This window comes from Halichoerus grypus, chromosome X (genome assembly GCF_964656455.1).
Source record: "Halichoerus grypus chromosome X, mHalGry1.hap1.1, whole genome shotgun sequence".
Classification (NCBI taxonomy): Eukaryota; Metazoa; Chordata; class Mammalia; order Carnivora; family Phocidae; genus Halichoerus; species Halichoerus grypus.
The window spans coordinates 48,265,532-48,292,815 of NC_135727.1; positions in this window are offsets into that span (position 1 = coordinate 48,265,532).

Below are 27,284 nucleotides of genomic sequence, written 5' to 3' on the forward strand. Positions count from 1 at the left end.
ATTGTCAAGTTATTTTATTTTTCTATATCTGTTAAGGTAATCATCCTTTATTCAATTAATACTGTGTAATACATTGATTTGCATGTGTTAAATCAATGTTGCTTTCCTGGGATAAATCACATTTGATTATGGTGTATAATCATTTTTCCATGTTGGTGGGTTTTTTGTTGAGGATTTGTGTCTATATTCCTATGGCATTATTGTTTTCTCTATTTTTTGTTCATTCTTATAATGTGTTTGTCTGGTTTTGCTATCATGGCAAATTTCGTCTCATAGAATGAGTTGGGAATTGGTCTCTGTTCTAATTTCTAGAAGTTTTTATAAAGTGATGGTATTAATTATCTCTTATACATTTGGTAGAATTTACCAGTGAAGCTATTTGGGCCTGGGCTTTTCTTTGGCGGATTTTTTTAAACATTAATTTAGTCACTTTACCTGTTATACGTTTATCTGCTGCTCTATTTCTTCTTGAGTCAGTTTTGGTAAATTGTGTTTTTCTAGGAATTTGTTCATTTCAATTAGGATATCTAGTTTATTGGCACATAATTATTCATATTATTCTCTTATAATATTTAAAGACAGTAGTGATGTTTCTTCTTATATTCCTGATATTCATAATTCAAGCCTCTTCTACCCTTTTTTTTTTTTTTAAGATTTTATTTATTTGCGAGAGAGAGAATGAGAGACAGAGAGCATGAGAGGGAGGAGGATCAGAGGGAGAAGCAGACTCCCTGCTGAGCAGGGAGCCTGATGTGGGACTTGATCCCGGGACTCCAGGATCATGACCTGAGCCGAAGGCAGTTGCTTAACCAACTGAGCCACCCAGGCGCCCTCTTCTACCCTTTTTGTGGTCTGTTTGTTTTGTTTTGTTTTTTGTAAAGAACTAATTTTAGTTTTGTTAATTTAATGTTTTACTATTCTCTGTCATTTCTTTCTTTTTTTTATTTTATTATGTTATGTTAGTCACCATTCAGTATATCATTAGTTTTTGATGTAGTGTTCCATGATTCATTGTTTGTGTATAACACCCAGTGCTCCATGCAATACATGCCCTCCTTAATACCCATCACTGGGCTAACCCATCCCCCCAACCCCCTTCCCTCTAAACCCTCAGTTTGTTTCTTGGAGTCCATAGTCTTTCATGGTTCATCTCCCCCTCCGATTCCCCCCCCCTTCATTTTTCCCTTCCTTCTCCTAATGTCCTCCATGCTATTCTTTATGTTCCACAAATAAGTGAAACCATATGATAATTGACCTTCTCTGATTGACTTATTTCACTTAGCATAATCTCCTCCAGTCCCATCCATGTTGATGCGAAAGTTGGGTATTCATCCTTTCTGAAGGCTGAGTAATATTCCATTGTATATATGGACCACATCTTCTTTATCCATTCATCTGTTGAAGGGCATCTTGGCTCTGTCCACAGTTTGGCTGTTGCATACATTGCTGCTATGAACATTGGGGTGCATATGGCCCTTCTTTTCACTACATCTGTGTCTTCTGGGTAAATACCCAGTAGTGTAATTGCTGGGTCATAGGGTAGCTCTATTTTTAATTTTTGAGGAAACTCCACACTATTTTCCAAAGTGACTGTACCAACTTGTATTCCCACCAACAGTGTAACAGGATTCCCCTTTCTCCACAACCTCTCCAACATTTGTTGTTTCTTGCCTTGTCAGTTTTTGCCATTCTAAGGCTAATTCAAATCAAAACCACATCGAGATACCACCTTACATGAGTTAGAATGGCAAAATTTATTTCTTTTCTAATCTTTATTATTTACTTCTTTATTCTAGGATTGAGTTTATTTTTCTCTTATTTTCCAGTTTCTTAAGGTGAAATGTGATTTATTTAATAGTTTCTTTTTATTTATTTTTTAAAAGATTTTATTTATTTATTTGAGAGAGAGAGAGAGCCAGAGAGAGAGCACACGCAGGGAGAGGAGTGGAGTCAGCAGGGAGCCTGACATGGGGCTTTGATGCCAAGACCCTGGGATCATGACATGAGCTGAAGGCAGACGCTTTAACTGACTGAGCCACCCAGGGGTCCCTAGCTTCTTTTTAAATACAGGAATTTATACCTATATAAATTTCCTCTAAGCATTGCTTAGCTGAATCCTATAAATTTTGTTATGTTGTATTTTGTTTTCATTCATCTCAAGGCATTTTCTAAGTTTCCTGTGTTTTCTTCTGTTATCTAGTTAAGACGGTGTTGTTTAATTTCCACATATTTGTAAATTTCTCCATTTTTTTCCATTTTGAACATTTGAACATTTGAACATTTTTTCCATTTGAACAATTTTATTCTGTTCTAACTAAGTATATAATTTTATGATTTCAGTTCTGTTAAATTTATTGAGAACTACTTTATGGCCTTATATATGGTTTATTCTGAAGACTTTTAAGTGCACACTTGAAAATAAAATGTATTCTTCTGCTGTTGTGTGGAGTGTTCTATTGACTTTAATTCAGCTGTTGAGCCCTCTAAGTGAATTTTTCATTTTAGATATAGTACTTTTCACTTCTAAAATTTCTGTTTAGTTTTCTTATAATTCCTATCTCTTATAGATATTCTTTATTTGGTGAAACACTGTTCTCATATTATTCTTTAATACTTTGTACATGGTTTCCTTTAGCTTCTTGAACTTGCTTAAGACATTTGATTAAAGTCTTTGTCTAATAAGTCCAATGTGTTGACTTTCCAGGGACAGTTCTAATGACTGCTTTTTAAACTGGTATATGCACGATACTTTCCTGTTTCTTTCATATCTCATAACTTTTTGTTGAAAAGTAGGCATTTAAAATATATAATGTCGGGGTTCCTGGGTGGCTCAGTTGGGTAAGCATCCAACTCTTGACTTCAGCTAAGGTCATAATCTTAGTGTTCTGAGATCCAGCCCTGCATTGGGCTCCATGCTCAGTGCAGTCTGCTTGTCTCTCCCTATCCCCTGCTTGCTCTCACTCTCTCTCTCAAATAAATAAATAAATAAATATTTAAATTTTATATTTAAATTATAATTTATATTTATATTTAAATTATATTTAAATTATATCAGATTCACCCTCACTCCAGGGTTTTTTTGTTGCTCTTTGTTGTTGTTTGTTTAGCTCAGTTACTTTTCTGAATTAATTCTTTAAATTGAGTATTCTTTGTCATTTACGACCATTAAAGTCTCTCCTTCAGTATCTTAGTTTTCAGCTAATAACTGGAAAGAGATTTCCTTAAGTGCCTTGAATGAATATGTCTCCCTGCCTTTGTCAATGGGCTCTGTTTCTGTTTTGGAGCATGCTTCCTGATAGCACAGAACATCAATGTCAGAAAGATATGGAGAGATTGGGACCTTCTCATGTCTTTCTAGAGATTGCACACAACCCTGAGCATGCATGTGGCTGTCTAGATTCATACAAGTATATTTGAGGTTTATCAAAATTCTCGGTGATGTTTCATTTTTAGTTTTTCTTCTTTAGATTTTTTGTCATGCTTTTGTTACCCCCACTGATATTGCCACCTTAGGCAGCTGCAATATTAAACAATTGCTGCTGATTGGATTTTGGCAAATGCCCTAGGGGTAGGCCTATTTGCAGAGTGAGCTCTGAGTGAGACCAAATAAAGACAAGCTTTGAGAAAGGAGCTATTCAGGAGTCTCCAGACAGGTCAAACTGTGACAAACACTTCAGAATAGGACTTTTAGGAATTCCAAATACATTTATCCCCCTCCGTTGTCTGCTAGGCTGTTGGTTTTCACAGCTTCAGTTATTGTGAACCTGTCAGCTTTCAAAGTTACACCAGAGCTGGAGAGAATGGGAATAGAACAAGTTGAAATGTCATAAAACTCACTGTTCTTACTAACATTCAGCCACTTTTATTGAATAAACACCCCTTAGATTGTTGCAAATATTTTGGTTAATTTACATTGTTCTGAAAAAGTTAACAATTTTTGCCAGTGTTCTGGTGCTTTTATAAAAGAGCTAATTTTCAGGTTTTACTTCATTATCCCAGAAGGGTTTCTTCAGTAAGGGCAACTTGTTTTCCTAGAATTCAAATAAAGTACTCTTAAAGTATCATGATGGGGTGAAAAAAATCAGACTTTGAAATTTGACACACTGTAGATTGAATCCTGGCTCAGTTATTTGGTTGTTGTGTAATCTTAGACAAATGACTTATCCTCCCTGCATCTCAATTTTCTTAGTTATTCATTGAGGATGATAATAGTTACTTCATAGGATTGTTATGAGAATTAAGTGAAATAATGGATATAAAGCATTTGGTACATAAAAATTATTCAATGCATGTTAAATTTGCCACTCACCTTTTTGTTTAACTTCAAACTCAGTGAATTCAATCTTAGTAAGTTATTATCCCCTGTGTTGGACTTGCCCAATTTATTTTGGTACAAAAAATATATAAAAATGGTACTAAGATGCTCAGGCAGTGGTTATTACCCCATTAGCTGTCACCATTTACCTACAGACTTATTTGCAAGGTGCCTTTAGGACTTGGTTGTTGCATTACAACTCCATTTTCATTTGTGGCTTCCAGAACTGGGTTGGCTTTACTAACAGTGATACTACATTGCTGACTTATTTTCAGCCTCTGTTTATCACCATGCCCCATAGATCCTTTTTAGCCCCACTCACACATGGCCAGTTATTTCTCTTATTTATTAATTATTTATTATTAGATTTATATGGTGTTTTCCTCCCTAAAAGCTTAAGGTACTGTACAGAGAACTTAAACATATGGCCCAAGGAACATTAGACACCTAAAATTAAATTTAAAATGGGGAAAGTAGGCAAGCAAACAGGAATGGACAATCTGAAGGAATAATGGAAGAAGGATGTGTTGGGCGGTTCTTTTTCTTTTGGCAAAATTCTCTGAGAACTTATCCCTGGTGAGTTTTTTAAACTTTTAATTTTTTTAATTATTTTTTTTTTAAATTCAGTTCTTTGATCCAGTCTCAAGATACCTGAGGTCATTTACAGGTCAAAAGAGATAGGTATGTTTTACCTGTACAGATTTGGGTAAGCAGAAAGCACAACTCAACATGTATTTTATTGCCCAAGTCAGAGATTTAAATGGCAAATAACATTGGTCTCAGAATCAATTTCTTTCTTTATGGGAGGATATGCTAATAAAATGTGAACTATTAGTAGGAAAATTATATGTTGTATGGACAGGCTTATTGCATTCCATGTTTAATGATGGTAGATGGTGCTTAAAGGAACAGGATGCTTCATAGGCTGTGAGTCACTAAGGGTATCACATTGATATAAGTTATACTGAATCACAAATATTACTGGGAATCAAGTTGTAAGGAAGAATGATAATAATGCCTTTGCTTATTGTCCCTCAGATTCTGGCATCCCACAGTGTACACTTTCAGTTTACAAGTATAAGTAAAATGGGTTTAGTATTTAGAGTACAGATCTGGTATTATAGAGGATATTGAGGGACATGTATGAATGGATTTTGTCCTACTGCCTCTTACATTGACTTGCTGAGAATCACCATTTGAAATCACCCACAAGACATCCTTTGTTTAATATCAGTGTTTTACACACACACACACACACACACACACACACACACACACTTTCCTTCTAGTGCATTAAAGTGTGGTTTATGTGACCAGAATTTATTCATTTTTGTTATTACCATTAATATTTATCCCAGAGGGTCTAAAATAAACTCATAACTCACTAGCTTGTTAGCAGATTAGTAGAAGCATTTGAAATTGATTTTTTTTCTCTTTCCATGTTACCATGAATGAAGGCAAGTTGACTTTTACTTTTTTCATGATTCACTGTGGTTCTAGGCTCCAGGGTTTTGCCAATTATTTCATTAAACTACAACGGAGAGGGGCACCTGGGTGGCTCAGTCGGTTAAGCATCTGCCTTCGGCTCAGGTCATGATCCCAGGGTCCTGGGATCAAGCCCCACATCGGGCTCCCTGCTCAGTGGGGAGCCTGCTTCTCCCTCTCCCTCTGCCTACCTGCCTGTCTGCCTACTGTGATCTCTCTCTCTCTCTGTCAAATAAATAAATAAAATCTTAAAAAATAAAAAAAATTAAAAAAAAAAACTACAACTGAGGTGAATTTTTTTGTGAATTTTACTTAAAAGAGATGTGTCAAGAGACTGTTCAGAATATGCAGACCAAATTCGATTTCAAAAACTAAACAGATTTTCTACATGGCTTCTACTGTGACAAAAGCCCTGGATAAGGATCTTTATCTAGATAGTCTCGGATGCAGGCCTATTTCTTTCTTCTCTCTGTTGGATCCTGGTACTTTATGATTGTTCTCTGTAGCATCCTATACCTTCAGGACAAATTACTGAGGCCCTTAGAATTTGGTTACAGTCCCAAAGGGCATCCTGCTCTGAAACAATTATGGTAGCTCTAATTGTATTTCAAAGGTTTGGCTGTTTCCCTGAATTTTGGTTTTTATTTTTATTTTTCCAATAAAGTTAAACTATGTCTTGTGTACTGCCTTTTTAAAAATATTTTATTTATTTGACAGACAGAGAGTGAGCGCACAAGCAGGGGGAATAGCAGAGGGAGAAAGAGAAGCAGGCTCTCCCCCGAGCAGGGAGCCCAGATGTGGGGCTTGATCCCAGGACCCTGGGATCATGACCCGAGTGGAAGGGAGATACTTAACCAAATGAGCCACCCAGGCACCCTGGTACTGCTTTAATATTAGTGTGATATGTCTATAATATTTAATATAATAGTCATTAAGTATTTTAGTTAAGCAAAAAGAGTTTATTTCCTTCCCTTCTGCAAATAACACACAACAAAATAACTTCATTTTTAGAGATACAGCATATAGGGTGCATGGTACAGGGTAAAAACAGATTGTTTTAATATCTCTGATGAGCAACTGTTTTGCACTAATGAATTCATCTGTCATATATCTTTGAAAAGTACACTGATATGGTCTCAGTTCTAAGTGAAAAACAAAATTATTGAGTTCTTCAAATTTTATTAGTAAACTATAACCATATAATGAACAAATATTACAAATCATTTTAGAGAGAAATTTTAGCTAACAATTTTTGTCAGTCCAAAGAAATTTTATCCTTTTCTCTCTGTTTCTCCATTTCTCATCATTGATTTGAAAATTAGTAACAATACCCTTAGAATAATTTTGTCCTGTTTTGATTGCTTTTTCCTTGCCCTGAATGATTTCATTTTGATCTGGCCTAATTATGTTCAGGTGCAAGATTTCAGACTCTGTTATAATAAGCCAGGTTGAAGGGCTGGGAGTGAGTTGGCTGTAACATTCAAAGCCAAGGCTACAATAACTTGTATTTTTTTCTAATTATTGCCCCATGTCCTGGGGCCAGGTGATATGATCCCTAGGTGTTTTGCTATGTGGTTTACAAAAATCACCCAGAGGTTGGAATAAAGTTTTAAGAGACCAACCTTCTAGGGGGAGGAGCAAGATGGCAGAGGAGTAGGAGACCTAAATTTCGTCTGGTCCCAGGAATTCAGCTAGATAGGGATCAAACCATTCTGAACACCTACGAACTCAACAGGAGATTGAAGAAAAGAATAGCAGCAACACTCTGAACAGAAAAGCAACCACTTTCTGGAAGGTAGGACATGCGGAGAAGTGAATCCAAAGCAATATTTGGGAAGATAGATGGTGGGGAAGGGAGCCTCTGTCAGCCGCTACTGGCAAGTGATAGAGCAGTGGAGCACAAAATCAGAACTTTTAGAAGTCTGCTCTGCTGAGGGACGTTGCTCCAGTGGCTGAGTGGGGGGGTGGGACCCTCGCTGGGACAGTGTGGTCTCAGGACCCTCGGGGTCATAGGAAGACTGGGGGTGCCTGAGTGCAGCAGAGCTCCCAGGTACTGGAGCAGGGAGGCCGGCTGCAGAGACGGAGCCGAGGAGTGGGCTCTCAGCTCAGGGGTGCCATAAACTGTGATCTGTGGCACAGTCAGGCCACTGCTCTTCCAGCAGGGACCCAACAAGTGGCAGAACCGGGGAGACTCCCCTTCCTCTCCCGGGAGGAGCATTGTGGGAGTGCACTGCAGGAATCGGCTGGGTTTGGAGACAACATATGGGGTCGTGAGTCAGAGATAGAAACGCTTGGTGACAGGCCGGGAAAGCACGGAGTGCGGCCAGAGACCAGGGATACAGGAGTGATTGACTGCTTTTCTCTGGGGGCTCACTGAGCAGTGGGGCCCCGAGTCCTCGGCTCCTCCAGGGTGGAGATTGGGAGGCCGCCATTTTCACTCTCATCCTCCAACGCTGTACAGAAACCTTGCAGGGAACAAAAGCTCCCGAGAGCAAACCCGAACAGATTACTTAGCCCGGCCCCGGCAAGGGCGGGGCAATTCTGCCTCCGGCAAAGACAATGGAGAATCACTGCAACAGGCCGCTTCCCCAGAAGATCAGCAAGAACAGCCAGCCAAGACCAAGTTTACCCATCAATGAGAACGGCAGAACTCCACCGCTAGGGGAATACTGCACATAGAATTCATGGCTTTTTTACCATGATTCTTTAGTCTTTCAAAGTTAATTTTTTAAATTTTCTTTTTCTTTTTTGTTTTAATTTTTCTTTTTCCCTTTTTCAACCAACATCTTATCAATCCCTTTTTTAAAAAAATCCTTTTTATTTTTCATTTTTAGAGTCATATTCTATCCCTTCATAGTAGTTAACCTTATTTTTGGTATATATGTATAAGTTGTTCTCTCTTTAAAAGTTTGGGATACAGTTTCTTCTAACAGACCAAAATATACCCTAAATCTCTAGTGTATGGCTTTGTTCTAGTCTCCTGCCTGATCACATTCTTTCCCTTTTTTTTTTTTTAAATCCTCTTCTTTCTTTTTTCAAACAACTTCTTATCTTATCAATTCCTTTTATAAAATCTTTTATAATTTTCATCTTTACAGTTATATTCCATCCCTTCATCATATTTATCCTTATTTTTGTACATATATAAGCTTTTTTCTTTAAAATTTTGGGAGACACTTTCTTCTAACAGAACAAAATACGCCCAAAATCTAGTGTGTGGCACTGATCTATGCACCACCATGATCATATTTGATCATATTCTGTGTTTTGTTTTTTTGTGTGTGTGTGTTTCTTTGTTTTTTTATCTTTTTCTTTTTTCTTTCTTTCCCTTACTTTACGCCCAGTTTCAGGTCTCTTCTGATTTGTTTAGTGTATAGTTTTCTGGGGTTGTTGTTACCCTGTTAGCATTTTGTTCTCTCATTCATCTATTCTCCTCTGGAGAAAATGACAAGATGGAAAAAATCACCTCAAAAACAAGAACAAGAGCCAGTACCGACTGCCAGGGACCTAATCAATATGGACATTAGTAAGATGTCAGAACTAGAGTTCAGAGTGATGATGTTAAAGATACTAGCTGGGCTTCAAAAAAGCATGGAAGATATTAGAGGAATCCTTTCTGGAGAAATAAAAGAACTAAAATCTAACCAAGTCGAAATAAAAAAGGCTATTAATGAGGTGCAATAAAAAAATGGGGGCTCTAACTGCTAGGATAAATGAGGCAGAAGACAGAATTAGTGATATAGAAGACTGAATTATGGAAAATGAAGAAGCTGAGAAAAAGAGAGATAAACAACTACTGGATCATGAGGGCAGAATTCGAGAGATAAGTGATACCATAAGATGAAACAATATTAGAATAATTGGGATCCAAGAGGAAGCTGAAAGAGAGAGGGGGCAGAAGGTATATTGGAGCAAATTATAGCAGAGAACTTCCCTAATTTGGGGAAGGAAACAGGCCTCAAACTCCAGGAGGCACAGAGAAGCCCCCTCAAAATCAATAAAAATAGGTCAACACCCCAACATCTAATAGTAAAACTTATGAGTCTCAGAGACAAAGAGAAAATCCTGAAAGCAACTTGGGAGTAGACCGAGTAACCTACAATGGTAGAAACATTAGATTGGCAACAGACCTATCCTCAGAGACCTGGGAGGCCAGAAAGAACTGGCATACTATATTCAGAGCACAAAATGAGAAAAATATGCAGCCAAGAATGCTATATCCAGCTAGGTTGTCATTGAAAATAGAAGGAGAGATAAAAAGCTTCCAGGACAAACAAAAACTAAAGGAATTTGCAAACACGAAACCAGCCCTACAAGAAATATTGAAAGGGGTCCTCTAAGCAAAGAGAGAGCCTAAAGGTAACATAGACCAGAAAGGAACACAGACAATATACAGTAACAGTCACCTTAACAGGCAATACAATGGCACTAAATTCATATCCTTCAATAGTTACCCTGAATGTAAATGGGCTAAATGCCCCAATCAAAAGACACAGGCTATCAGATTGGATTAAAAAACAAGACCCATCAATATGCTTTCTGCAAGAGACTTATTTTAGACCCAAAGACACCCCCAGATTGAAAGTGAGGGGGTGGAAAACCATTTACCATGCTAATGGACACCAAAAGAAAGCTGGGGTGGCAATCGTACTATCAGACAAATTAGATTTTAAACCAAAGTCTATAATAAGAGATGAGGAAGGACACTATAGCGTACTTAAAGGGTCTATCCAACAAGAAGATCTAACAATTGTAAATATCTATGCCCCTAACATGGGAGCAGCCAATTATATAAGCCAATTAATAACAAAAGCAAAGAAACACATCAACAACAATACAATAGTAGTAGGGGACTTTAACACCGCCCTCGTTGAAATGGACAGATCATCTAAGCAAAAGATCAACAAGGAAATAAAGACTTTAAATGACACACTGGCCCACATGGACTTCACAGATATATTCAGAACATTCCATCCCAAAGCAACAGAATACACATTCTTCTCTAGCTCTCATGGAACATTCTCCAGAATAGATCACATCCTAGGTCACAAATCTGGTCTCAACCGGTACCAAAAGATTGGGATCATTCCCTGCATCTTTTCAGACCACAATGCTTTGAAACTAGAACTCAATCAAAAGAGGAAAGTTGAAAAGAACTCAAATACATGGAGGCTAAAGAGCATCCTACTAAAGAATGAATGGGTCAACCAGGAAATTAAAGAAGAATTTAAAAAAATCATGGAAACCAATTAAAATGAAAACACAACTGTTCAAAATCTTTGGGATGCAGCAAAGGCAATCCTAAGAGGAAAGTTTATAGCAATACAAGCCTTTCTCAAGAAACAAGACAAGTCTCAAATACACAACCTAACCCTACACCTAAAGGAGCTGGAGAAAGAAGAGCAAATAAAGCCTAAACCCAGCAGGAGAAGAGAAATAATAAAGATCAGAGCAGAAATCAATGAAATAGAAACCAAAAGAACAGTAGAACAGATCAATGAAACTAGGAGCTGGTTCTTTGAAAGAATTAACAAGATTGATAAACCCCTGGCCAGACTTACCAAAAAGAAAAGAGAAAGGACCCAAATAAATAAAATCATGAATGAAAGAGGAGAGATCACAATCAACACCAAAGAAATACAAACAATTATAAGAACATATTATGAGCAAATCTACAGCAGCAAATTAGAAAATCTGCAAGAAATGGATGCATTCCTAGAGATGTATAAACTACCAAAACTGAACCAGGAAGAAAGAGAAAACCTAACAGACCCATAACCACTAAGGAAATTGAAGCAGTAATCCAAAATCTCCCAACAAAGAAAATCCCAGGGCCAGATGGCTTCCCAGGGGAATTCTACCAAACATTTAAAGAAGAATTAATACCTATGGTTCTGAAACTGTTCCAAAAAATAGAAATGGAGGGAAAACTTCCAAACTCGTTTTATGAGGCCACCATTACCTTGATCCCAAAACCAGACAAAGACCCCATCAAAAAGGAGAATTACAGACCAATATCCTTGATGAACATGGATGCAAAAATTCTCACCAAAGTACTATCCAATAGGATCCAACAGTACATTAAAAAAATTATTTACCACGACCAAGTGGGATTTATCACTGGGCTGCAAGGTTGGTTCAACATCTGCAAATCAATCAATGTGATACAATACATTAATAAAAGAAAGAACAAGAACCATAAGATCTTCTCAATAGATGCAGGAAAAGCATTTGACAATGTACAGCATCCTTTCTTGATCAAAACTCTTCAGAGTATAGGGATAGAGGGTACATACCTCAATTTCATAAAAGCCACCTATGAAAAACTCACAGCAGATATCATTCTCAATGGGGAAAAACTGAGAGCTTTCCCCCTAAAGTCAGGACCACGGCAGGGATGTCCACTATCACCACTGCTATTCAACAAATACTAGAAGTCCTAGCCACAGCAATCAGACAACAAAAAGAAATAAAAGGCATCCGAATCAGCAAAGAAAAAGTCAAACTCTCACTCTTTGAAGATGATATGATACTTTATGTGGAAAACCCAAAAGACTCTACCCCAAAACTGCTAGAACTCATACAGGAATTCAGTAATGTGGCAGGATATAAAATCAATGCACAGAAATCAGTGGCATTCCTATACACAACAACAAGACAGAAGAAAGAGAAATTAAGGAGTCGATCCCATTTACAATTGCACCCAAAACCATAAGATACCTAGGAATAAATCTAACCAAAGAGGCAAAGAATGTGTACTCAGAAAACTATAGAATACTCATGAAAGAGACTGAGGAAGAAACAAAGAAATGGAAAAACGTTCCATGCTCATGGATTGGAAGAACAAATATTGTGAAAATGTCTCTACTACCTAGAGCAATCTACACATTTAATGCAATTCATATCAAAATACCATCAACTTTATTCACAGAAATGGAACAAATAATCCTAAAATTTGTATGGAACCAGAAAAGACCCCGAATAGCCAGAGAAATGTTGAAAAAGAAAAGCAAAGCCGGTGGCATCACAATTCTGGACTTCAAGCTCTATTACAAAGCAGTAATCATGAAGACAGCATGGTACTGGCATAAAACAGACACATAGATCAATGGAACAGAATTGAGAGCCCAGAAATGGACCCTCAACTCTATGGTCAACTGATCTTTGACAAAGCAGGAGAGAATGTCCAATGGAAAAAAGACACTCTCTTCAACAAATGGTGTTGGGAAAATTGGACAGCCACATGCTGAAGAATGAAACTGGATCATTTCCTTACACCACACACAAAAATAGACTCAAAATAGTTTAAAGACCTAACTGTGAGACAGGAGTCCATCAAAATCCTAAAGGAGAACACAGGCAGCAACCTCTTTGACCTCAGCCGCAGCAACTTCTTCCTAGAAACATCGCCAAAGGCAAGGGAAGCAAGGGCAAAAATGAACTATTGGGACTTCATCAAGATTAAAGCTTTTGCACAGCAAAAGAAACAGTCAACAAAACCAAAAGACAACCAACAGAATGGGAGAAGATATTTGCAAATGACATATCAGATAAAGGGCTGGTATCCAAAATCTATATATCAGATAAAGGGCTAGTAATCAAAATCTATAATGAACTTATTAAACTCAACACCCAAAGAACAAATGATCCAATCAAGAAACGGGCAGAAGACATGAACGGACATTTTTCCAAAGAAGACATCCAAATGGCCAACAGACACATGAAAAAGTGCTCAACATCCTTTGGCATCAGGGAAATCCAAATCAAAACCTCAATGAGAGCACCTCACACCAGTCAGTATGGCTAAAATTAACAAGTCAGGAAAGACAGATGTTGGCCGGGATGTGGAGAAAGGGGAACCCTCCTACCCTGTTGGATGGGAATGCAAGCTGGTGCAGCCACTCTGGAAAACAGTTTGGAGGTTCCTCAAAAAGTTGAAAATAGAGCTACCCTATGACCCAGCAATTGCACTACTGGGTATTTACCCCAAAGGTACAAATGCAGGGATCTGAAGGGGTAGATGCACCCTGATGTTTATAGCAGCAATATCCACAATAGCCAAACTATGGAAAGAGCCAAAATGTCCATCGACAGAGGAATGGATAAAGAAGATGTGGTGTATATATACAATGGAATATTATGCAGCCATTAAAAGGAATGTAATCTTGCCATTTGCAATGACGTGGATGGAATTGGAGGGTATTATGCTGAGCAAAATATGTCAATCAGAGAAAGACATGTATCATATGATGTCACTGCTATGAGGAATTCTTAATTTCAGGAACAAACTGAGGGTTGCTGGAGTGGTGGGGGGTGGGAGGGATGGGGTGGCTGGGTGATAGACATTCGGGAGGGTATGAGCTATAGTGAGTGCTATGAATTGTATAAGACTGTTGAATCACAGACCTGTACCTCTGAAACAAATAATACAGTATATGAAAAAAAAAAAAAAAGAAGGTAGCAGGAAGGGAAAAATGAAGGGGGGGAAATAGGAGGTGGAGACGAACCATGAGAGACTATGGACTCTGAGAAACAAACTGAGGTTTCTAGAGGGGAGGGGGGTGGGGGGATGGGTTGGCCTGGTGATGGGTATTAGAGAGGGCACGTACTGAATGGAGCACTGGGTGTTATACGCAATGAATCATGGAACACTACATCAATGATGTATGGTGATTAACATAACATAATAAAGAAAATAAAAGAGACCTACCTTCTAGATTATGGAGATATGGTTCCTGATTTTGAAGACAGGGCATTGTCTTTGCCCTTTCTCTCAAAGCAGTTACCATCCTTAAATACAGACTGCTATTTGAGCAAAACAAACAGGTAATGGAAGAACCTCTTGGTTTGGTAAATGGCAATGTAATTGTAGCTGATATATCCCTGCTCCAACAGCCTAATTTTTTAAAAAGTAACTATATTCCTCTCTTCTATCAACATATCCACAGTTATTCTGTCCTCTGGCTCATTGAAAAAAAAAGATTCTAATAATTGCCACTTGGACATTGAGTTTATTTATTTTTAAAAATTTTGTTATGTTAATCACCATACATTACATCATTAGGTTTTGATGTAGTGTTCCATGATTCATTGTTTGCGTATAACAACCAGTGCTCGATTCAATATGTACCCTCTTTAATACCCATCACCAGGCTGACCCATCCCCCCACCCCCCTCCCCTCTAGAACCCTCAGTTTATTTCTCAGAGTCCATGGTCTCTCATGGTTTGTCTCCCTCTCTGATTTCCTCCCCTTCATTTTTCCCTTCCTACTATCTTCTTTTTTTTTTTAACATATAATGTATTATTTGTTTCAGAGGTACAGGTCTGTGATTTAACTGTCTTACACAATTCACAGCACTCACCATCGCACATTGGGGAGGGTATGTGCTATGACGGACATTGAGTTTAAAATGACATCTGGCTGAGCAGGAATTTTTTTCTTTTTTTTCTTTTTCAGTTTTCTTTCTTTTTTTTTAAATTTTAAGTTTTTATTTTAATTCCAGTTAGTTAGCATTACAGTGTTATATTAGTTTCAGTTGTACAATATAGTAATTCACCCATTCCATATGTCATCCAGTGCTCATCACAAGTTCACTCCTTAATCCCTTTCACCTATTTCACCCATCTGCCCACACCCACCACTCTGGTAACCATCAGTGTGTTCTCTATAATAGTCTCCTTCTTGGGGTGTCAGGGTGGCTCAGTTGGTTAGGCATCTGACTCTTGATTTCAGCTCAGATCATGGTCTCAGGGTCATGAGATTGAGCCCCATGTCTAGCTCCACACTCAGTGGGGAATCTGCTTCTTTCCCTCTCTTTGTCCCTTTGACCCTCCCCCCACTCACACACTCACTATCTCTAAAATAAATAAATAAATATTTTAAAAAAGAGTCTCTTAATGTGTGTGTCTCTCATTCTTTCCCCCCTTTTTCTTATTTGGGTATTTTTTTTTCTTAAATTCTACATGTGAGTGAAGTCATACGGTATTTGTCTTTCTCTGACTGACATTTCACTTAGCATTGTACTCTCTAGCTCCATCCCTATAGTTGTAAATGCAAGGTTTCATTCTTTTTTATGGCTGAGGAGTAATATTCCATTGTATACATATGTCATTTCTTCTTTATTCATCAACCCATGTACATATGGGCTGCTTCCATAATTTGGCTATTGTAAATAATGCTTCTATAAACTTAGGGGGGCATGTGTATCTTTGAATTAGTGTTTTTGTATTCTTTGTGTAAATACCCACTAGTGCGATTGCTGGATCATAGGGTAGATCTATTTTTAACTTTTTGAGGAAACTCCATACTGTTTTCCACAGTGGCTGTACCAGTTTGCATTCTCACCAATAGTGCCAGAGGGTTCCTTTTCTCTACATCCTTACCAACACCTCTTGTTCTTGCGCTGTTGATTTTAGCTATTCTGACAGGTCTGAAGTGACATCTCACTGTGGTTTTGATTTGCACTTCCCTGATGCTGAGTGATGTTGAGCATCTTTTTATGTCTGTTGACCATCTAAATGTCTTCTTCTGAGAAATGTCAGTTCATATCTTATGCCCATTTTTAATCGGATTATTTGTTTTTTTGAGTGTTGAGTTGTATAAGTTATTTATATATTTTGGATACTAACCCTTTATTGGCTGTCATTAGCAAATATGTTCTCCCACTCTGTAGGTTGTCTTTAGTTTTGTTGATTGTTCCCTTCGCTGAGCAGAAGGTGTTTATTCTGATGTAGTCTGAATAGTTTAATTCTGCTTTTGTTTCCCTTGCCTCAGGAGACACATCCAGAAATAAGTTGCTTTGGATGGTGTTAAAGAGGTTACTGCCTGTGTTCTCTTCTAGGATTTTTATGGTTTCAGGTCTCAAATTTAATACATTTTGAATTTATTTTTGTGTATGGTGTAATAAAGTGCTCCAGTTTCTTTCTTTTGTATGTTGCTCTCCTGTGTTCCCAACACCACTTGTTGAAGAGACTGTCATTTTCCCATTGGAGACTTTTTCCTGCTTTGTCAAAGAATAATTGACCATATTGTTGGTCAATTTTCTACTGTGTTCTATTGATCTATGTGCCCATTTTTGTTCTAGTACCATACTGTTTTAATTGCTACAGCTTTGTAATATAACTTAAAGTCCAGAATTGTGATGCCTCCAGCTTTGCTTTTCTCTTTCAAGATCGCTTTGGCTATTCAGGGTCTTTTGTGGTTTCATACAGACTTTAGGACTGTTTGTTCTAGTTCTGTGACAAATGCTGTTGGTATTTTGATAGGGATTACATTAAATATGTAGATTGCTTTGGGTAGTATAGAGATTTTAACAATATTTGTTTTTCCAATCTATGAGCACAGAATGTCTTTCCATTTCCTTGTGTCATCTTCAATTTCTTTCATCAGTGTTTTATGGTTTTCAGAGGACAGGTCTTTCACCTCTTTATTTAACTTTACTCCTAGGTATCTTATCATTTTTGGTGCAATTGTAAATGGGATTTCTTTCTTAATTTTTCTTTCTGCTAATTCAGTATTAGTGTATAGAAATACAAGAGATTTCTGTACATTGATTTTATATCCTGCAACTTGACTGAATTTGTGTATCAGGCCTCGTAATTTTTTGTGGAGTTTTCCAGGTTTTCTATATAAAGTATCATGTCATCTTTAAATAGTGAAAGTTTTACTTCTTCCTTACTAATTTGTGACACTTTTCATTTCTTTTCATTGTCTGATTGCTGTGGCTGTGACTTTCAGTACTATGTTGAATAAAAGTGGCGAGAGTGGATATTGTTGTCTTGTTCCTGACCTTAGGGGAAAAGCTCCCAGTTTTTCCCCTTTGAGTATGATGTTAGCTGTGGGTTTTTCATATGTGGCTTTTATTATGTTGAGGTATTTTCCCTCTAAACCTACTTTGTTGAGGGCATGAATATATGTTGTACTTTGTCAAAGGCTTTTTTTTGCATCTGTTGAAATGATCAAATGGTTCTTACCCTCTTGTATTCATGTGATGTATCAAGTTGATTGATTTGTGAGTATTGCACCACCTTGCAACCCAGGAATAAATCCCATTTGATTGTGGTGAATGATTTTTGAATGTATTGTTGAATTCAATTTGCTAGTATTTTGTTAAGGATTTTTACATCTATGTTTATCAGGGATATTGGGCTGTCGTTCTCTTTTTTAGTGGTGTCTTAATCTGGTTTTGGGATCAGGGTAATGCTGGTCTCATAGAATTAATTTGGAAGTTTTCTTTCCTCTTTTATTTTTTTTTTTGGAATAGCTTGAGAAGAATAGGTATTAACTCTTCTTTAAATGTTTGGTAGAATTTGCTTGTGAAGCCATTTGATCTTTGCTTTAAATACTCCATTTTACTTAGATCTCTGGCAATGGCCTTGTCCTGTTCTTTCATTTGTGATAAATTTTTCTGTCTTTTCATTTTATGTAAGTCTCTGTGCCTGTTTCTATGTGTTAGGAAAGTCAGCTACTTCTCCCCTTCTTGAGGGTAATGACCTTATGAAGAAGAGTTCCTGTAGTGCCCTGCCATGTAGTGCCCCCATTCCCCAGGGCCTGGCACTTCCAGGAGTGTCTCCATTGTACACTACGTGTACTCTGCTGTTTTGTCTTGGCTGCTTTATCATTTAGGCCAGTCATCTACAGAGACTCCCCTTGCCTTTTGTGGGCAGTGTTTGGTCCTTGGCCTGAATATGGCAAGTTTTAACTAGGTGTACTCTGGTCTGCTTGTGAAATGAGACCTATTGCCAGCACTGTTGGAAATAAGGCTCTGCAAAACTCCTGCATTGGGAAATGTAGTGTGGGCAGGGGTTTGGGCTGGTGGTTTGGGGTAGGAGGCCACAAGGCTGGGACTGAATCAAGTGTAACTGGGAAGGGTGGTTCCACCAGATCACGGGTGGGCAGTGCTTGGTGTAAGCAAGTTAGGTAGAGAGTTGACACTGGGCTGGTTCCTGTAGGTGGGCCTGCCCTTATGCTGATGGGTGGGGGAGGAAAATGATGCTGGCCACTTCCTCTATTTCCAGAGAGCTCTCTCCATGAATGCTGCTCTGAGATGAGCAAATAACCTCTCCACTGTGTGCCCCGGGTGCTCTTCAGATGGCTGTTTCCAGGCTGTATGTCCATGGTTTTTTTGCATGCTTTTTCTCTAAGAGCAGAGCAATGTTCTCCAGGCTGTATCCCAGCCATGCCTGCTGACCTTTAAAAAGTCTAGGGTTTAAGACACCCTGGTTGCTGGAAGTCATTAAATTTGGCTCCTCTGACTTTCCCAGCCAATTGCTATGGAGATTCGTTTTCCCTGTGTGCTCCCCTGTTAGTCTGTTTCTTGCCCTTTTCAGGGACCATGGTTCTTTCCCCACTACAGTTGCCGCAAACCATTTCTCTACCAAATGTCTCTGCACTTCCTACCTTCTTTGATGGGGTCTCTTCTTTGCCTTTAGTTGTAGAGTTTGTTCTGCAAGTCTCCAGGTTAATTTCTGCAGTATTTAGAATGATTTGATAGTTTCCTAGTTGGATTCATGGGACTAGTCACACCTAGGCTCTTCTTACTCCACCACTATCTTCCAACCTGGCTAAGCAAAACTTAAGATACCCAATTCCTACTAAAATGTTAATAAAGTAACAAACTAATAGGAGCTGAAGAAAATTTGGAAAACTAAAATTTTCAATTTCCAATTTTCTGAGAAATGGTTGCTAGAACTAAAATAAATGTCTAGTAACCCAAAGAACGATGAAGCTGTTCTGCAATCCAAAAGTTCCTGAAGCAGCAGTCTTAGTCACTCAAAGACAGGGGTTCATTTTTTCACCTCTACTATCTAACACAGTGATCCAGGGTTTATACCAATTAGACACTTGGACGGTTACCTTGCTGTCTTTAAAAAATAAATAAATTGATTTATGAAAATTTATGAATGCTTACTATAATAATCAAATAGTGTAGTACAATAAGAAAGCGCAAATAACCCAAAATCTCAACTCCTGATATAACCATTAGCATTCAGGGAACCCCCTTCTAGACATCTTCTATGTTGTCTAGACATCTTCTATAGATATTAATAGTAAATTTTTTAAATTAACATATAATGTATTATTTGTTTCAGGGGTACAGGTCTGTGATTAATCAGTCTTACACAATTCACAGCGATCACCATAGCACATAACCTCCCCAATGTCCATCACCCAGCCACCCCATCCCTCCCACCCCCCCTCCACTCCAGCAACCCTCAGTTTCTTCCTGAGATTGAGAATTTCTCATAGCAGTAACATCATATGATACATGTCTTTCTCTGATTGACATATTTCGCTCACCACTATCAGTTGTGATGGTGGACATCCCTGCCATGGTCCTGACCTTAGGGGGAAAGCTCTCAGTTTTTCCCCTTTGAGAGTGATATTTCTGTGGGTTTTTCATAGATGGCTTTTATGATACTGAGGTATGTACCCTCTATTCCTACACTGTGAAGAGTTTTAATCAAGAAAACATGCTGTACTTTGTCAAATGCTTTTTCTGCATCTATTGAGAGGGTCATATGGTTCTTGTTCTTTCTTTTAGCTCTTTTTTTTTTTTTTAAGATTTTATTTATTTATATGACAGAGAGAGACACAGCGAGAGAGGGAACACAAGCAGGGGGAGCAGGACAGAGAGAAGCAGGCTTCCCACCGAGCAGGGAGCCGGATGTGGGGCTCGATCCCAGGACGCTGGGATCATGACCTGAGCCGAAGGCAGACGCTTAATGACTGAGCCACCCAGGCGCCCCTTGTTCTTTCTTTTATTAATGTATTGTATCACATTGATTGATTTGTGGATGTTGAACCAAACTTGCAGCCCAGGAATAAATTACACTTGGTCTTGGTGAATAATCTTTTTAATGTACTGTTAGATCCTTTTGGGTGGTATTTTGGTGAGAATTTTTGCATCCATGTTCATCAGGGGTTTTGGTCTGTAATTCTCCTTTTTGATGGGGTTTTTGTCTGGTTTTGGGATCAAGGTAATGGTGGCCTCATTAAATGAGTTTGGTAGTTTTCCTTTCATTTCTATTTTTTGAAACAGTTTCGGAAGCATAGGTATTAATTCTTCTTGAAATGTTTGGTAGAATTCCCCTGGGAAGCCATCTAGCTCTGGGCTTGTGTTTGTTGGGAGATTTTTGATTACTACTTCAATTTCCTTAGTGGTTATGGGTCTGTTTAGGTTTTCTATTTCTTCCTGTTTCAGTTATGGTAGTTTATACATCTCTAGGAATGTATCCATTTCTTCCAGATTGCCTAATTTGTTGGTATATAGTTGCTCAAAATATGTTCTTAAAATTGTTTGTATTTCTTCAGTGTTGATTGTGACCTCTCGTCTTTCATTCATGATCTTATTTATTTGGGTCCTTTCTCTTTTCTTTTTGATAAGTCTGGCCAGGGGTTTATCAATTTTATTAATTCTCTCAAAGAACCAGCTCCTGGTTTCGTTGATCTGTTCAACTGTTCTTTTGGTTTCTATTTCACTGATTTCTGCTCTGATCTTTATTATTTCTCTTCTCCTGTTGGGTTTAGGCTTTATTTGCTGTTCTTTCTCCAGCTTCTTTAGGTTTAGGGTTAGGTTGTGTATTTGAAACTTTTCTTGTTTCTTGAGAAAGGCTTGTATTGCTATATACTTTCCTCTTAGGACCACCTTTGCTGAATCCCAAAGATTTGACAGTTGTTTTTTAGTTTTCATTTGTTTACATGAATTTTTTAATTCTTCTTTAATTTCCTGGTTGACCCATTCATTCTTTAGTAGGATGCTCTTTAGCCTCCATGTATTTGAGTTCTTTTCAACTTTCCTCTTGTGATTGAGTTCTAGTTTCAAAGCATTGTAGTTGAAAATATGGAGGGAATGATCTCAATCTTTTGGTACCGGTTGAGACCTGATTTGTGACCCAGGATGTGATCTATTAATCCATATTGATTAGGTTCCTGGCAGTCAGTATTGCCTCTTGTTCTTTTGTTGTTTTTGTTGTTGAGTTTTCCCATCTTGTCATTTTATCCAGAGAAGAATGGATGAATGAGAGAACAAAATGCTAAAAGGGTAACAATGACCCCCCAAAAATATACACTAAACAAATCAAAAGTCACCTGAAACTGGGGGGAAAAGAAAAAAAAAAAAAAGAATATGATCAGGCTGGTGAAACTACCAAAGCCACACACTAGATTTTGGGTGTATTTTGTTCTGTTAGAAGAAACAGCCTCCCAAAATTTTAAAGAAAGAAAAACATATATGTATACAAAAATGAGTGTAAATATGATGAAGGGATGGAATATGACTGTCATGATAAAGATTAAAAAATATTTTAAAAAAGGAATTGATAAAACAAGAAGTTGGTTGGAAAAAGAAAGAAGAAAAATTAAAAAAAAAAAAAAAAAAAGAAGAGAATGTGATCAGGTGGGATACTAAAACAAAGCCATACACTAGATTTAGGGTATATTTTGGTCTGTTAGAAGAAACTATATCCCAAAATTTTAAAGAAAGAAAAAATAAGGTTAAACACAATGAAGGGATAAAATGTGATTGTAAAAATTAAAATTAAAAAAGATTTTAAATAAGGAATTGATAAGATGTTATTTCAAAAAGGAAAGAAAAAAAATTAAAAAAAAAAGAAATAGAAAAAAAATAAAGAAAATTTAAAAAATTAACTTTGAAAGACTAAAGAATCATGGGCAAAAAAGCCGTGAATTCTATGTGCTGTGTTCCCCTAGTGCTGGAGTTCTGCAGTTCTCCTTGATCGGTTAATTGGTCTTGTCTGGATGTTCTTGCTAATCTTCTGGGGGAGGGGTCTGTTGCAGTGATTCTCAAATGTCTTTGCCTAAGGCAGAATTGCACCCCCCTTGCCAGGGGCCAGGCTAAGTAATCTGCTCGGGTTTGCTCTCGGTAGCTTTTGTTCCCTGTAAGCTTTCCGTACAGCTTTGGAGGATGAGAATGAAGATGGCGGCCTCCCAATCTCCAGCCCCGGAGGAGCCAAGTGCTTGGGGCCCTACTCCTCAGTGAGCCCTCATAGAAAAGCAGTCATTTGTGTCTCCCTGGTCTCCGCTGCACTCCATGCTCACCTGGCCTGTGACCTAGCATTTCTATCTCTGGCACATGACCCCATTTGGAGTCTCCAAATCCAGCAGCTTCTTGCAGTGGGCTCCTGTGCCACTCCTCCCAGGGGAGGAAGGGGAGTTTCCCCAGATCTGCTGCTTGTTGGGTCCAGCTAGAAGAGCAGTGGCCCGACTGTGCCATGGATCACGGTTTATGGCAACCCCAAGCTGAGAACCCACTTCTTGGCTCCTTCTTTGCAGCTGGCTTCCCTGCTCTGATATCTGGGAGCTCTGCCACCTTCAGGCAGCCCTGGTCTTTCTGTGTCCCCGAGGGTCCTGAGACCACACTGTCCCAGCAAGGGTTCCACCCCCTGCTTAGCCACTGTTGCGACATCCCTTAGTGGAGCAGACTTCTAAAAGTTCTGATTTTGTGCTCCACTGCTCTATCACTTGCCAGGAGCCTGCTGATGGAGGCCCCCTCCCCCGCCATCTATCTTCCCAAATATCACCTCGGATTCAATTCTCTACACATCCTACCTTCCAGAAAGTGGTCACTTTTCTGTTCATAGAATTGCTGCTATTCTTTTCTTCTATCTCCTATTGAGTTTGTAGGTGTTCAGAATGGTTTGATAACTATCTACTTGAATTCCTGGGACCAGATGAAATTTAGGTCTCCTACTCCTCCACCATCTTTCTCCTCCCCCTGGGGCCAATAGGAAATTTTACTTAAATGATTTCATGTTATATACGTTTTTGTAACCTTCCTTTTCTAATTAGTAGTATGTTTCAGAGTAGATATATTTCTATGTCAACAATTAAAATCTGTATCAAAACTTTAATTACTAAATAGGATTGGATTAGCCATATCTGTGTCAGCCACTGACTCCCCCATCACACTCTTTCCCCCATTCCCTCTTCTTCTCTTCCTATGCTGGAGATATTTTTTTTCCATTTTCTCTTTCTCTTATTCCTTTCTTCCCTCCCTCTGTTCTTCCTTCTCTCCCACTCTGTCTATTCTATTTCTTTCTGTCTTTCCTTCTTTTCTTCCTCTCTTCCTTCCTTCCTTCTTCTTTCCTTCCCTCCCCCTCCTCTTCCATCTTCTCTCTCTTTCTCTCCCTCCCTCTTTTCCTCCATATCTCCTTCCTTCCCCCTCTCTCCCCAGTGAGATAGTACTCTCTGGGCTAAACCAATTGTACTATAGCCAACATTAGTTTAATCCCTCACTGACACCAAGTGTGGGATATTGGATGCTACTGAATTCTGATATTAAGTAATGTCAAGACCTCATAAAAGAGGGAAAACAACCTTTTTGTCAGTAAAACTTCAAGAGTTTTATTTTAATAAACATTGGAAATCATTTTTTTAAGCTGTCAGAAAGACATTACAGCCTCCAGATAGGGAAGATAATTCAGTTAACATTGTGGTATTTTTATTGGCTTATAAATAATTTTTAAACATTTTAATGAATTTCTATTGGATTTGTAATAAACAAAGTAAAACATGAATATGAACAAATAGTAGTCTTTTTTCTGCTTTTATTTTATTTTTATATTTTTATTTTTAATTAATTAATTATTTATTTTTAGTTTCAGAGGTAGAATTTAGTGATTCATCAGTTGCATATAACACCCAGTGCTCATTACATCAAGTGCCCTCCTTAATTCCCATCACCCAGTTACCCCATCCTCCCATCTACCTACCCTCTAGCAACCCTCAGTTTGTTTCCTGTAGTTAAGAGTCTCTCATGGTTTGTCTCCCTCTCTGTTTTTGTCTTATTTTATTTTTCCTTCCCTTCCCCTATGTTCAACTGTTTTGTTTCTTAAATTCCACATGTGAGTGAAATCATATGATATTTGTCTTTCTCTTTACTGACTTATTTTGCTTAGTGTAATACCCTCTAATTCCATCCATGTCATTGCAAATGGCAAGATTTTATTCTTCTTGATGGCTGAGTAATATTCCATTGTATATATATGCCGCTCTTCTTTATCCATTCATCTGTTGATGGATATCTGGGCTCTTTCCATAGTTTGGCTATTGAAGACATTGCTGCTATAAACATTGGGGCACATGTGCCCCTTCAAATCACTATGTTTGTATCCTTTGGATAAATACCTAGTAGTGGAATTGCTGCATTGTAGGGTAGCTCAATTTTTAACTTTTTGAGGAACCTCCATACTGTCTTCCAGAATGGCTTTACCAGTTTGCATTCCCACTGATAGTGTAAGAGGATTCCCTTTTCTCCGCATCCTCACCAACACCTATTATTTCCTGAGTTGTCAATTTTAGCCATTTTGACTGGTGTGAGATGGTATCTCATTGTGGTTTTGATTTGTATTTCCCTGATGCTGAGTGATGTGGGCATTTTTCTTATGTGTCTGATGACCATTTGTATATCTTCTTTGCAGAAATGTCTGTTCATGTCTTCTGCCCATTTCCTGATTGGATTTGTTTGTTTGTTTGTTTTTTGGGTGTTGAGTTTGATAAGTTCTTTATAGATTCTGAATACTAGCCCTTTATCTGATAAGACAATAAATAGTATTCTTAAGCCTAAAATTTCACTTCAATTTCTGGGTAAAGAGGGGAGAATTTTTCGTCCTTGATTGTTTTTAGCTTGATGAATTAAATTGGGGTTCTATAAACACAACAAGAGACCAGGTAGGCAAATGCATATGAGCACATTGGACCTGGTGTGGGGGAAATAGAGAATGCTGGAGACTGCAGAGAGCATCCTCTTCATCCTCACCAACACTTGTTATTTTGTGCCTTTTTGATACTAGCCATTCTGACGTGTGTGAGGTGATGTCTCATTGTGGTTTTGGTTTGCATTTCCCTGATGGTTAGTGATGTTGAACATCTTTTCATGTATGTGTTGGCTATTTGTATGTCTTTAGAAAAATGTCTATTCAGGTATTCTGCTCATTTTTTAAATCTGATTGTATTTTTGGTGTTAAGTTGTATGAGTTCTTTATATATTTTGGATATTAATCCCTTATCAGACATATCATTTGCAAGTGTCTTCTCCTATTTAGTTGGTTGTCTTTTGTTTTGTTGTTGGTTTCCTTCATTGTGCAATATAATTTTAGTTTAAATACACTCAATTGTTTATGTTTGCTTTCGTTTTCCTTTCTTGAGGAAACAGATCCAAGAAAATATTGCTAAGACTGATGTCCAAGAGTTTTTTGCGTGTTTTCTCTTAGGACTTTCATGGTTTAAGGTCTTATATTTAAGTCTTTAATCCATTTGGAGTTTATTTTTGTGTATGGTATAAAAAATGGTCCAGTTTCATTCTTTGGATGTAAGCTGTTCAGTTTTCTACACACTATTGAAGAGTCAGTCCTTTCCCCATTGTATATTCTTGCTACCATTGTCATAGATTAATTAACCATATATGTGTGGGTTTATTTCTGGGCTCTCTATTCTGATGTCTCTATTTTACAGGATATTTTTCTAAGAATAAAATTACCAGGGCAGTGGATCCAAACAGTTTTAAGGCTTTAACACTATATACTTAACTTTCAGGTTTCAGAAAGGTTTTTTACCAATTTTTGTTCCGATTTTTATGTTTGTTTTATCCCCTTGCCATCATTAGCAAAATTATTTTTTAAAATTTTATTATGTTATGTTAGTCACCATACAATACATCATTAGTTTTTGACGTGGTGATCCACAATCCATTGTTTTCATATAACACCCAGTGCTCCATGCAGTACGTGCCCTCCTTAATACCCATCACCCGGCTAACCAATTCCCCCTCACCCCTCCCCTCTAAAACCCTGTTTGTTTCTCAGAGTCCATAGTCTCTCATGGTTCATCTCTCCCTCCAAATCCCCCCACTCATTTTTCCCTTCCTGCTCCTAATGTCCTCCATGCTATTCCTTATGTTCCACAAATAACTGAAACCATATGATAATTGACTTCTTCTGCTTGACTTATTTCACTTAGCATAATCTCCTCCAGTCCCATCCATGTTGATGTAAAAGTTGCGTATTCATCCTTTCTGATGGCTGAGTAATATTCCATTGTATATATGGACCACATCTTCTTTATCCATTCATTGGTTGAAGGGCATCTTGGCTCTTTCCACAGTTTGGCTATTGTGGACATTGCTGCTATGAACATTGGGGTGCATATGGCCCTTCTTTTCACTACATCTGTGTCTTTGCGGTAAATACCCAGGAGTGCAATTGCTGGGTCATAGGGTAGCTCTATTTTTAACTTTTTGAGGCACCTCCACACTGTTTTCCAAAGTGGCTGTACCAACTTGCATTCCCACCAACAGTGTAAGAGGGTTCCCCTATCTCCACAACCTTTCCAACATTTGTTGTTTCTTTCCCTGTCCATTATTGCCATTCTAACTGGTTTAAGGTGGTATCTCAATGTGGTTTTGATTTGGATTTCCCTGATGGCTAATGATGATGAACATTTTTTCATGTGTCTGTAAGTCATTT